Source organism: Mustelus asterias, unplaced genomic scaffold (genome assembly GCF_964213995.1).
Source record: "Mustelus asterias unplaced genomic scaffold, sMusAst1.hap1.1 HAP1_SCAFFOLD_1732, whole genome shotgun sequence".
In the NCBI taxonomy this organism is placed as follows: domain Eukaryota; kingdom Metazoa; phylum Chordata; class Chondrichthyes; order Carcharhiniformes; family Triakidae; genus Mustelus; species Mustelus asterias.
The window spans coordinates 25001-37309 of NW_027591677.1; positions in this window are offsets into that span (position 1 = coordinate 25001).

The window sequence follows — 12309 nt, forward strand, 5'->3', positions numbered from 1 at the left end:
TCTCCCTGGACCAGACCAGGCACTACAGACTGGAACATTCCGTGATGGAGGTAAAGGTTAGTGATCGAACTGTGAATTGTCTGTTTGACAGTGGGAGCACCGAAAGTTTCATACACCCTGAAACTGCTAAAAGGTGTGGACTCCGGGTTCTCCCTGCCAAGCAGACAATTTCCATGGCATCACAGTCCCGGTCTGTACCGATCCAAGGACGATGTATGGTAACTCTTGAGGTACAGGGCACAATTTACGAGCAATACAGGCTCCTTGTGTTACCTCACCTTTGCGCGCCAATTCTCCTCGGACTAAACTTTATGGTCCACATGAAGAGTGTGATCCTACAGTACGGTGGGCCACTCCCTTCACTGGCAGTAGGGAACCAGCCGCAGCCTCCAAATTGCCCAAAGCGCCCCGCATGCAATCTATCCACCCTGAAAATCACTACACCATCCCTTTTTAAAAATCTGGTACCTGGCTGCAAGCCCATCGCTACTAAAAGTAGGCGTTACAGCGCTGAAGACCGGATCTTTATTAGATCTGAGGTTCAGCGGCTCCTCAAGGAAGGGATCATACAGGCCAGTGCTAGTCCGTGGAGAGCGCAGGTCGTGGTAGTCAAAAGCGGGAACAAACCTCGGATGGTCATCGACTATAGTCAGACCATTAATCGTTATACGCAGCTGGATGCCTATCCTCTCCCGCGCATTTCTGATATGGTCAATCAGATTGCGCAGTACCGAGTGTTTTCTACCATAGACCTTAAGTCCGCCTACCATCAACTCCCCATCCGCCCAGAGGACCGACAATATACGGCTTTTGAGGCGGATGGTCGTCTATACCAATTCCTCAGGGTTCCATTTGGTGTCACCAATGGGGTCTCGGTCTTCCAGCGTGCTATGGACCGAATGGTGGACCAGAACGGGTTGCGGGCTACCTTCCCGTACCTGGATAACGTCACCATCTGCGGCCATGACCAGCAGGACCACGACACGAATCTCCAACACTTTCTGCGCACTGCATCTCGCCTGAATCTGACCTATAACAGGGAGAAGTGCGTATTCCGTACGCGTAGGTTAGCCATCCTCGGATACGTGGTGGAAAACGGGGTCATTGGCCCTGATCCAGACCGTATGCGCCCACTCACTGAACTTCCCTTGCCCGCTAGCACGAAAGCACTGAGGAGATGCCTCGGGTTCTTTTCGTATTATGCACAGTGGGTCCCCAACTACGCGGACAAAGCTCGTCCGCTCATTAAGTCCACGACCTTCCCACTTACGCCGGAGGCCCAATTGGCCTTCAAGGTTTTGAAAAGCGACATCTCGAAAGCCACGATGCACGCGGTGGATGAATCCATCCCCTTCCAGGTGGAGAGTGATGCATCGGACTTCGCCCTAGCCGCCACACTAAACCAGGCAGGCAGGCCCGTCGCGTTTTTTTCCCGCACCCTTCAAGGCCCAGAGATTCGGCACTCAGCGGTGGAAAAGGAGGCTCAGGCCATTGTGGAGGCAGTCAGACACTGGCGCCATTACCTGGCAGGGAAGCGGTTCACCCTGATCACGGATCAACGATCCGTGGCGTTTATGTTCAGCAACACGCAGAGGGGCAAGATCAAGAACGATAAGATCTTGCGGTGGAGAATTGAGCTCTCCACCTATAATTACGATATTATGTATCGTCCGGGGAAGCTCAATGAGCCCTCGGATGCCCTCTCGCGCGGAACATGCGCCATCATGCAGGAGGACCGCTTGAAGGCTCTCCACAATGATCTGTGTCATCCTGGAGTCACCAGACTCTACCACTTCGTCAAAGCCCGCAACCTGCCCTACTCGGTGGAGGATGTCAGGTCAGTGACGAGAAGCTGTCGGATTTGCGCAGAATGCAAACCACACTTTTATGGACCAGACCGGGCACAATTGGTCAAGGCCACTCGCCCTTTTGAGAGGCTGAGTGTGGATTTTAAGGGCCCCCTTCCCTCAACGGACCGGAATGTCTATTTCCTCAACATAATAGACGAGTATTCCCGGTTTCCGTTTGTTTTCCCCTGTGCGGACACGTCGACTGCCACCGTCATCAAGGCTTTCAGTGAGCTTTTTACCCTGTGCGGGTACCCCTGCTATATTCATAGCGACAGGGGCTCGTCGGTAATGAGCAACGACTTGAGGCAATTCCTGCTCTCATTCGGGATTGCCTCTAGTAGAACCACGAGCTACAACGCTAGGGGTAACGGACAGGTGGAAAGGGAGAATGCTACAGTCTGGAAGGCTGTCTTACTGGCACTGAAATCCAGGGGCCTTCCAGTCTCCCGTTGGCAGGAGGTCCTTCCAAATGCGCTCCATTCTATCCGCTCCCTCCTGTGTACGGCAACCAATGCTACTCCCCACGAGAGGATGTTCTCATTCCCTCGGAAGTCGTCCTCGGGAACCTCATTGCCAGCCTGGTTGACGTACCCAGGACCCGTCCTTCTGCGGCGACATGTGAGGGCTCGCAAGTCCGACCCCTTGGTCGAACCGGTCCAACTCCTCCACGCCAACCCTCAGTATGCCTATGTGGCATATCCTGACGGGCGAGAGGACACTGTCTCCATTAGAGACCTGGCGCCCGCAGGGGACGTAGCAACTCCTGTCGCTCCTATTCCCCCAGTCACGAATCCACTACTCCTCATTGCTTCCCCAGACGTGGCGCGGTCAGCACCGGGACCAGTGCATAACACTTTTACTCCCATGTACAGCTTGCCTGAGACTCGGAGATCGGCGCCACCATCATCACCACCACCACCACCACCAAAGGTTCCAGGATCCCCTGCACCATCGCCTCACCAGGGCCGGCCGGCCCGGGAGTCCTTGAGGGGACAGCCAGACGTTGCTTTGGAAAGAGCGCCACCACAAGCACCTGCTCCGGTTTCGCAACCGGTGTTGAGGAGATCACAGCGTCGGTGCGGTCCTCCAGACCGTCTGGACTTGTGAATTCTGTGATTTGTCTGTTTATATGACCTGTTTTTCTTGCACCCCGCCACCTTTTGTTCTTAAAGGAGGGGTGAATGTGGTGAACCATCGTTGGTTCACCACTGGGGGTTGTTACTATGTTACTGTTGGGCTAGGGTGTTGTTACTGTGGGGGTTGTACTATGTTGTTGGGTTAGGGTGTTTACCTGTTATAAGAGTTATCATGGCACATCCCGGTGGGGTCCCGCCTCCGGTGGCGAGGTATAAGACCCCCTGCTCCGGAAGGACCCCTTCAGTCTGAACTGGTGTATTCGTGTTAGTAGTTCCATTGTTACTCTATTAAAGCCTTCAATACCGAAGCCTTGGTTCCACGTGCTTAATTGTCGCGCATCAGCGTCTCACTGTGTTAGGGTGAATAAAGCTCTCCGTACTCCCACAGTCAAATAAACAGTTTGTAGCGCGACCGTTTACCTCGATGTCCATCATGGACCTGGCGAGTTGGTGAGGCCTGGACTGGTCCAGCGTAACCGAAGCCACCGTTGGATTTTGCGACGCGGCTGACGGCGTCCAAGATGGCGGCCCGCACGGCTCACACGCGGCTGAAGGCGTCCAAGATGGCAGCCCGCACGGCTCACACGCGGCTGAAGGCGTCCAAGATGGCGGCCCGCACGGCTCACACGCGGCGGATGGCATCCGAGATGGCGGCTCACACGCGGCTGAAGGCGTCCAAGATGGCGGCCCGCACGGCTCACACGTGGCTACCGGCGCCCAAGATGGTGGCCCGCACAGCTCACACGTGGCTACCGGCACCCAAGATGGCGGCCCGCACAGCTCACACGCGGCTGATGGCGTCCAAGATGGCGGCCTGCATGGCTCACACGCGGCTGAAGGCATCGAAGATGGCGGCCTGCACAGCTCACACGCGGTTACCGGCGTCCAAGATGGTGGCCCCCGCGGGTCGCATGCGGCGCTACTGGGCCTGGAGGTCGACTTCGCCCTGCATACCTTCGCGTAATGGCCCTTCTTTCCACACCCGGAGCAGGTCGCATCCTTTGCCGGGCAGCGTTGTCGGGGGTGCTTCCCCAGGCCGCAGAAGTAGCACTTCGGGCCTCCAGAGGCTGCCGCAGCGGGTCGGGTCATTGGTGGGACGTGGCGTGGCATAGGCCTGCGGCCCTCCCGAGTACAGAGGTGGCGGCGACCGCGGCGTCCACGATGCGCCCCCGTGGTCGGGGGTGTAGGCCTCGAGATTACGGAAGGCCACCTCTAACGAGTCGGCAAGCGCCACAGTCTTTTGTAGGTCCAGCCCACCCTGTTCCAGCAGTCGTTGTCGGATATAGTTTGACCCGATACCCGTGACATCGGCATCTCTGATTAAGTCCTCAGTGTTTTGGGCGGCTGTTACGGCCTTGCAGTTGCAGGCCCTGCCAAGTGCTCGCAACGCACGCAGGAATTGATCGCCCGATTCTCCTGGCTGTTGTCTGTGAGGAGCCAGAAGATGTCTGGCATAGATTATATTAGTCTGTTTGTTGTACTGGCCATTTAAAAGTTCGATCGCGTCCTCGTAAGTTTCAGCGTCTCTAATCATCGAGAATACTTGATCGCATACCCGGGCGTGGAGCACGTGGAGCTTGTCGGTTTCGATCCGGACGGCGGAGCCGGAGGCGGTGAGGAAAGTTTTGAAACAGCGCAGCGGGTGATCGAAGCTGTTCGAGGCTCCTACAGCTTCAGGATCCAATTCTAGTCTATCAGGTTTTAGTATCTGCTCCATCCCAAAACTTTTTGCGAATAAAATTGATGCACCATCAATCGAGCAAAGACTAGTTTGTATGCGAGAACAAATAGGCTTTTATTCGCAAAAGACTTGGAGCACACCCATGCTGATGAACTGGTCCAGAGACTGAGGCAGGGGGTGGGGAGCAGTCACCTTGAAACCTGGACCAGGGGGGGGGGGAGTCCCGGGCAGGGCTGGCAGGGGCATGTCACACACACACACACACACACACGCACATACACACGCGCACATACACACACGCACATACACACACGCACACACACACACACGCACACGCACATACACACACGCACATACACACACACATACACACACGCACATACACACACGCACATACACACACACACACACACACACACACACACACACGCACATACACACACGCACATACAGGCAACAAGCTAACAGTGGTTTACCATAATGGTGATACTCAGCTCCCCCCTCTCAGGGAGATATCTGTACACTGACTGGTGTCTCTCAGTCCCCTCTCTCTCTCTCTCAGGGAGGTATCTGTACACTGACTGGTGTCTCTCAGTCCCCTCTCTCTCTCTCTCAGGGAGATATCTGTACACTGACTGGTGTCTCTCAGTCCCCTCTCTCTCTCAGGGAGATATCTGTACACTGACTGGTGTCTCTCAGTCCCCTCTCTCTCTCAGGGAGATATCTGTACACTGACTGGTGTCTCTCAGTCCCCTCTCTCTCAGGGAGATATCTGTACACTGACTGGTGTCTCTCAGTCCCCTCTCTCTCTCTCTCAGGGAGATATCTGTACACTGACTGGTGTCTCTCAGTCCCCTCTCTCTCTCTCAGGGAGATATCTGTACACTGACTGGTGTCTCTCAGTCCCCTCTCTCTCTCAGGGAGATATCTGTACACTGACTGGTGTCTCTCAGTCCCCTCTCTCTCTCAGGGAGATATCTGTACACTGACTGGTGTCTCTCAGTCCCCTCTCTCTCTCAGGGAGATATCTGTACACTGACTGGTGTCTCTCAGTCCCCCCTCTCTCAGGGAGATATCTGTACACTGACTGGTGTCTCTCAGTCCCCTCTCTCTCTCAGGGAGATATCTGTACACTGACTGGTGTCTCTCAGTCCCCTCTCTCTCTCTCTCAGGGAGATATCTGTACACTGACTGGTGTCTCTCAGTCCCCTCTCTCTCTCTCAGGGAGATATCTGTACACTGACTGGTGTCTCTCAGTCCCCCCTCTCTCTCGCAGGGAGATATCTGTACACTGACTGGTGTCTCTCAGTCCCCTCTCTCTCTCGCAGGGAGATATCTGTACACTGACTGGTGTCTCTCAGTCCCCCCCTCTCTCTCTCTCAGGGAGATATCTGTACACTGACTGGTGTCTCTCAGTCCCCTCTCTCTCTCAGGGAGATATCTGTACAGTGACTGGTGTCTCTCAGTCCCCTCTCTCTCTCTCAGGGAGATATCTGTACACTGACTGGTGTCTCTCAGTCCCCTCTCTCTCTCTCAGGGAGATATCTGTACACTGACTGGTGTCTCTCAGTCCCCTCTCTCTCTCTCAGGGAGATATCTGTACACTGACTGGTGTCTCTCAGTCCCCTCTCTCTCTCTCTCTCAGGGAGATATCTGTACACTGACTGGTGTCTCTCAGTCCCCCCTCTCTCAGGGAGATATCTGTACACTGACTGGTGTCTCTCAGTCCCCACTCTCTCTCTCTCAGGGAGATATCTGTACACTGACTGGTGTCTCTCAGTCCCCTCTCTCTCTCAGGGTGATATCTGTACACTGACTGGTGTCTCTCAGTCCTCTCTCTCTCTCTCAGGGAGATATCTGTACACTGACTGGTGTCTCTCAGTCCCCTCTCTCTCTCAGGGTGATATTTGTACACTGACTGGTGTCTCTCAGTCCTCTCTATCTCTCTCTCTCGGGGAGATATCTGTACACTGACTGGTGTCTCTCAGTCCTCTCTCTCTCTCTCAGGGAGATATCTGCACACTGACTGGTGTCTCTCAGTCCCCTCTCTCTCTCTCTCTCTCTCTCAGAGAGATATCTGTACACTGGCTGGTGTCTCTCAGTCCCCTCACTCTCTCTCAGGGAGATATCTGTACACTGACTGGTGTCTCTCAGTCCTCTCTCTCTCTCAGGGAGATATCTGTCCACTGACTGGTGTCTCTCAGTCCTCTCTCTCTCTCAGGGAGATATCTGTACACTGACTGGTGTCTCTCAGTCCCCTCTCTCTCAGGGAGATATCTGTACACTGACTGGTGTCTCTCAGTCCCCTCTCTCTCTCAGGGTGATATCTGTACACTGACTGGTGTCTCTCAGTCCCCTCTCTCTCTCTCTCAGGGAGATATCTGTACACTGACTGGTGTCTCTCAGTCCCCCCTCTCTCTCTCAGGGAGATATCTGTACACTGACTGGTGTCTCTCAGTCCCCTCTCTCTCTCTCTCAGGGTGATATCTGTACCCTGACTGGTGTCTCTCAGTCCCCTCTCTCTCTCTCTCAGGGAGATATCTGTACACTGACTGGTGTTTCTCAGTCCCCTCTCTCACTCAGGGAGATATTTGTACACTGACTGGTGTCTCTCAGTCCCCTCTCTCTCTCTCAGGGTGATATCTGTACACTGACTGGTGTCTCTCAGTCCCCTCTCTCTCTCTCAGGGAGATATCTGTACACTGACTGGTGTCTCTCAGTCCCCTCTCTCTCTCTCAGGGAGATATCTGCACACTGACTGGTGTCTCTCAGTCCCCTCTCTCTCTCTCTCAGGGAGATATCTGCACACTGACTGGTGTCTCTCAGTCCCCTCTCTCTCTCTCTCAGGGTGATATCTGTACCCTGACTGGTGTCTCTCAGTCCCCTCTCTCTCTCTCAGGGAGATATCTGTACACTGACTGGTGTCTCTCAGTCCCCTCTCTCTCTCTCAGGGTGATATCTGTACACTGACTGGTGTCTCTCAGTCCCCTCTCTCTCTCTCTCAGGGTGATATCTGTACCCTGACTGGTGTCTCTCAGTCCCCTCTCTCTCTCTCTCAGGGTGATATCTGTACACTGACTGGTGTCTCTCAGTCCCCCCTCTCTCTCTCTCTCTCTAAGGGAGATATCTGTACACTGACTGGTGTCTCTCCGTCCTCTCTCTCTCTCAGGGAGATATCTGTACACTGACTGGTGTCTCTCAGTCCCCTCTCTCTCTCTCAGGGAGATATCTGTACACTGACTGGTGTCTCTCAGTCCCCTCTCTCTCTCAGGGAGATATCTGGACACGGACTGGTGTCTCTCAGTCCCCTCTCTCTCTCTCTCAGGGAGATATCTGTACACTGACTGGTGTCTCTCAGTCCTCTCTCTGTCTCTCAGGGAGATATCTGTACACTGACTGGTGTCTCTCAGTCCTCTCTCTCTCTCTCAGGGAGATATCTGTACACTGACTGGTGTCTCTCAGTCCTCTCTCTCTCTCTCAGGGAGATATCTGTACACTGACTGGTGTCTCTCAGTCCTCTCTCTCTCTCTCAGGGAGATATCTGTACACTGACTGGTGTCTCTCAGTCCTCTCTCTCTCTCTCAGGGAGATATCTGTACACTGACTGGTGTCTCTCAGTCCTCTCTCTCTCTCCCAGGGAGATATCTGTACACTGACTGGTGTCTCTCAGTCCCCTCTCTCTCTCTCAGGGAGATATCTGTACACTGACTGGTGTCTCTCAGTCCCCTCTCTCTCAGGGAGATATCTGTACACTGACTGGTGTCTCTCAGTCCCCTCTCTCTCTCTCAGGGAGATATCTGTACACTGACTGGTGTCTCTCAGTCCCCCCTTTCTCTCTCAGGGAGATATCTGTACACTGACTGGTGTCTCTCAGTCCCCTCTCTCTCTCAGGGAGATATCTGTACACTGACTGGTGTCTCTCAGTCCCCTCTCTCTCTCCCAGGGAGATATCTGTACACTGACTGGTGTCTCTCAGTCCCCTCTCTCTCTCCCAGGGAGATATCTGTACACTGACTGGTGTCTCTCAGTCCCCTCTCTCTCAGGGGGATATCTGTACACTGACTGGTGTCTCTCAGTCCCCTCTCTCTCTCTCAGGGGGATATCTGTACACTGACTGGTGTCTCTCAGTCCCCTCTCTCTCTCTCAGGGAGATATCTGTTCACTGACTGGTGTCTCTCAGTCCCCTCTCTCTCTCTCAGGGAGATATCTGTACACTGACTGGTGTTTCTATAGTAGATTAGCAGAATGTACTGCGTGAGTGGTGTTGTGGAAATATTCGGAGCTGCCCACAACTCCCCAATGCATTTAATACCATAAATATAATAGCAAACCACAAATTTATTCATGTAATTTTCTTAATGCTCCTCTGGTGCCTTCCACGTGTCCGGATCTCTCTGATTCGAACACTAGATTAGACACTTCAGTCTCTGTTAGAATTCTCATCTCACCCCACTTGCTGTCAGAGAGGTTTACAGCATGGAAACAGGCCCTTCGGCCCAACTTGTCCGTGATATCTGTACACTGACTGGTGCCTCTCAGTCCCCTCTCTCTCTCAGGGAGATATCTGTACACTGACTGGTGTCTCTCAGTCCCCTCTCTCTCTCAGGGAGATATCTGTACACTGACTGGTGTCTCTCAGTCCGCTCTCTATCTCTCAGGGAGATATCTGTACACTGACTGGTGTCTCTCAGTCCTCTCTCTCTCTCTCAGGGAGATATCTGTACACTGACTGGTGTCTCTCAGTCCACTCTCTCTCTCTCTCAGGGAGATATCTGTACACTGACTGGTGTCTCTCAGTCCTCTCTCTCTCTCTCTCTCAGGGAGATATCTGTACACTGACTGGTGTCTCTCAGTCCTCTCTCTCTCTCAGGGAGATATCTGTACACTGACTGGTGTCTCTCAGTCCACTCTCTATCTCTCAGGGAGATATCTGTACACTGACTGGTGTCTCTCAGTCCCCTCTCTCTCTCTCAGGGAGATATCTGTACACTGACTGGTGTCTCTCAGTCCCCTCTCTCTCTCTCTCAGGGAGATATCTGTCCACTGACTGGTGTCTCTCAGTCCCCTCTCTCTCTCTCAGGGAGATATCTGTACACTGACTGGTGTCTCTCAGTCCACTCTCTCTCTCTCAGGGAGATATCCGTACACTGACTGGTGTCTCTCAGTCCTCTCTCTCTCTCTCTCAGGGAGATATCTGTACACTGACTGGTGTCTCTCAGTCCTCTCTCTCTCTCTCAGGGAGATATCTGTACACTGACTGGTGTCTCTCAGTCCCCTCTCTCTCTCTCTCAGGAAGATATCTGTACACTGACTGGTGTCTCTCAGTCCTCTCTCTCTCAGGGAGATATCTGTACACTGACTGGTGTCTCTCATCCCCTCTCTCTCAGGGAGATATCTGTACACTGACTGGTGTCTCTCAGTCCCCTCTCTCTCTCTCAGGGAGATATCTGTACACTGACTGGTGTCTCTCAGTCCCCCCTCTCTCTCTCAGGGAGATATCTGTACACTGACTGGTGTCTCTCAGTCCCCTCTCTCTCTCTCAGGGTGATATCTGTACACTGACTGGTGTCTCTCAGTCCCCTCTCTCTCAGGGTGATATCTGTACACTGACTGGTGTCTCTCAGTCCCCCCTCTCTCTCTCAGGGAGATATCTGTACACTGACTGGTGTCTCTCAGTCCCCCCTCTCTCTCTCAGGGAGATATCTGTACACTGACTGGTGTCTCTCAGTCCCCTCTCTCTCTCAGGGAGATATCTGTACACTGACTGGTGTCTCTCAGTCCCCTCTCTCTCTCAGGGAGATATCTGTACACTGACTGGTGTCTCTCAGTCCCCTCTCTCTCTCAGGGTGATATCTGTACACTGACTGGTGTCTCTCAGTCCCCTCTCTCTCTCTCAGGGAGATATCTGTACACTGACTGGTGTCTCTCAGTCCCCTCTCTCTCTCTCAGGGAGATATCTGTACACTGACTGGTGTCTCTCAGTCCCCTCTCTCTCTCTCAGGGAGATATCTGTACACTGACTGGTGTCTCTCAGTCCCCTCTCTCTCTCTCAGGGTGATATCTGTACACTGACTGGTGTCTCTCAGTCCCCTCTCTCTCTCTCAGGGAGATATCTGTACACTGACTGGTGTCTCTCAGTCCCCTCTCTCTCTCTCAGGGAGATATCTGTACACTGACTGGTGTCTCTCAGTCCCCTCTCTCTCTCTCAGGGTGATATCTGTACACTGACTGGTGTCTCTCAGTCCCCTCTCTCTCTCTCAGGGTGATATCTGTACACTGACTGGTGTCTCTCAGTCCCCTCTCTCTCTCTCAGGGTGATATCTGTACACTGACTGGTGTCTCTCAGTCCCCTCTCTCTCTCTCAGGGTGATATCTGTACACTGACTGGTGTCTCTCAGTGTCTCTCATCCCTTTTTGTTTAAACCCCTAACCTAGTCCCAATTGCCCGCATTTGCCCCATATCCCTCTATCCCCATCGTACCCATGTAACTCTCCAAACATTTTTTAAAAGACAAAATTGTACCCGCCTCTACTACTGCCTCTGGCAGCTCGTTCCAGACACTCACCACCCTCTGTGTGAAAAAATTGCCCCTCTGGACCCTTTTGTATCTCTCCCCTCTCACCTTAAACCTCTGCCCTCTAGTTTTAGACTCCCCTACCTTTGGGAAAAGATATTGACTATCGAGCTGATCTGTGCCCCTCATTATTTTATAGACCTCGATAAGATCACCCCTCAGCCTCCTACGCTCCAGAGAAAAAAGTCCCAGTCTATCCAGCCTCTCCTTATAACTCAAACCATCAAGTCCCGGTAGCATCCTAGTAAATCTTTTCTGCGCTCTTTCTAGTTTAATAATATCCTTTCTATAATAGGGTGACCAGAACTGTACACAGTATTCCAAGTGTGGCCTTACCAATGTCTTGTACAACTTCAACAAGACGTCCCAACTCCTGTATTCAATGTTCTGACCGATGAAACCAAGCATGCCGAATGCCTTCTTCACCACTCTGTCCACCTGTGACTCCACTTTCAAGGAGCTATGAACCTGTACCCCGAGATCTCTTTGTTCTGTAACTCTCCCCAACGCCCTACCATTAACTAAGTAAGTCCTGCCCTGGTTCAATCTACCAAAATGCATCACCTCGCGCTTGTCCAAATTAAACTCCATCTGCCATTCGTCTGCCCACTCATGGTAATGAATTCCACAGACTCACCGCTCTCTGGGTGAAGAAATGTCTCCTCAACTCCGTCCGAAATGGTCTACCCCCAATCCTCAGACTGTGAGCCCCTGGTTCTGGACTCCCCCCACCATCGGGAACATCCTCCCTGCATCTACCCTGTCTCATCCCGTTACCAAACCCCGCCCCCAATCCCCAAACCCCGCCCCCAATCCCCAATCCCCGCCCCCAATCCCCAAACCCCGCCCCAATCCCCAAACCCCACCCCCAATCCCCAAACCCCGCCCCCAATCCCCAAACCCCGCCCCCAATCCCCTGGTTCTGGACTCCCCCCACCATCGGGAACATCCTCCCTGCATCTACCCTGTCTCGTCCCGTTACCAAACCCCGCCCCCAATCCCCAAACCCCGCCCCCAATCCCCAAACCCCGCCCCCAATCCCCAAACCCCACCCCCAATCCCCAAAC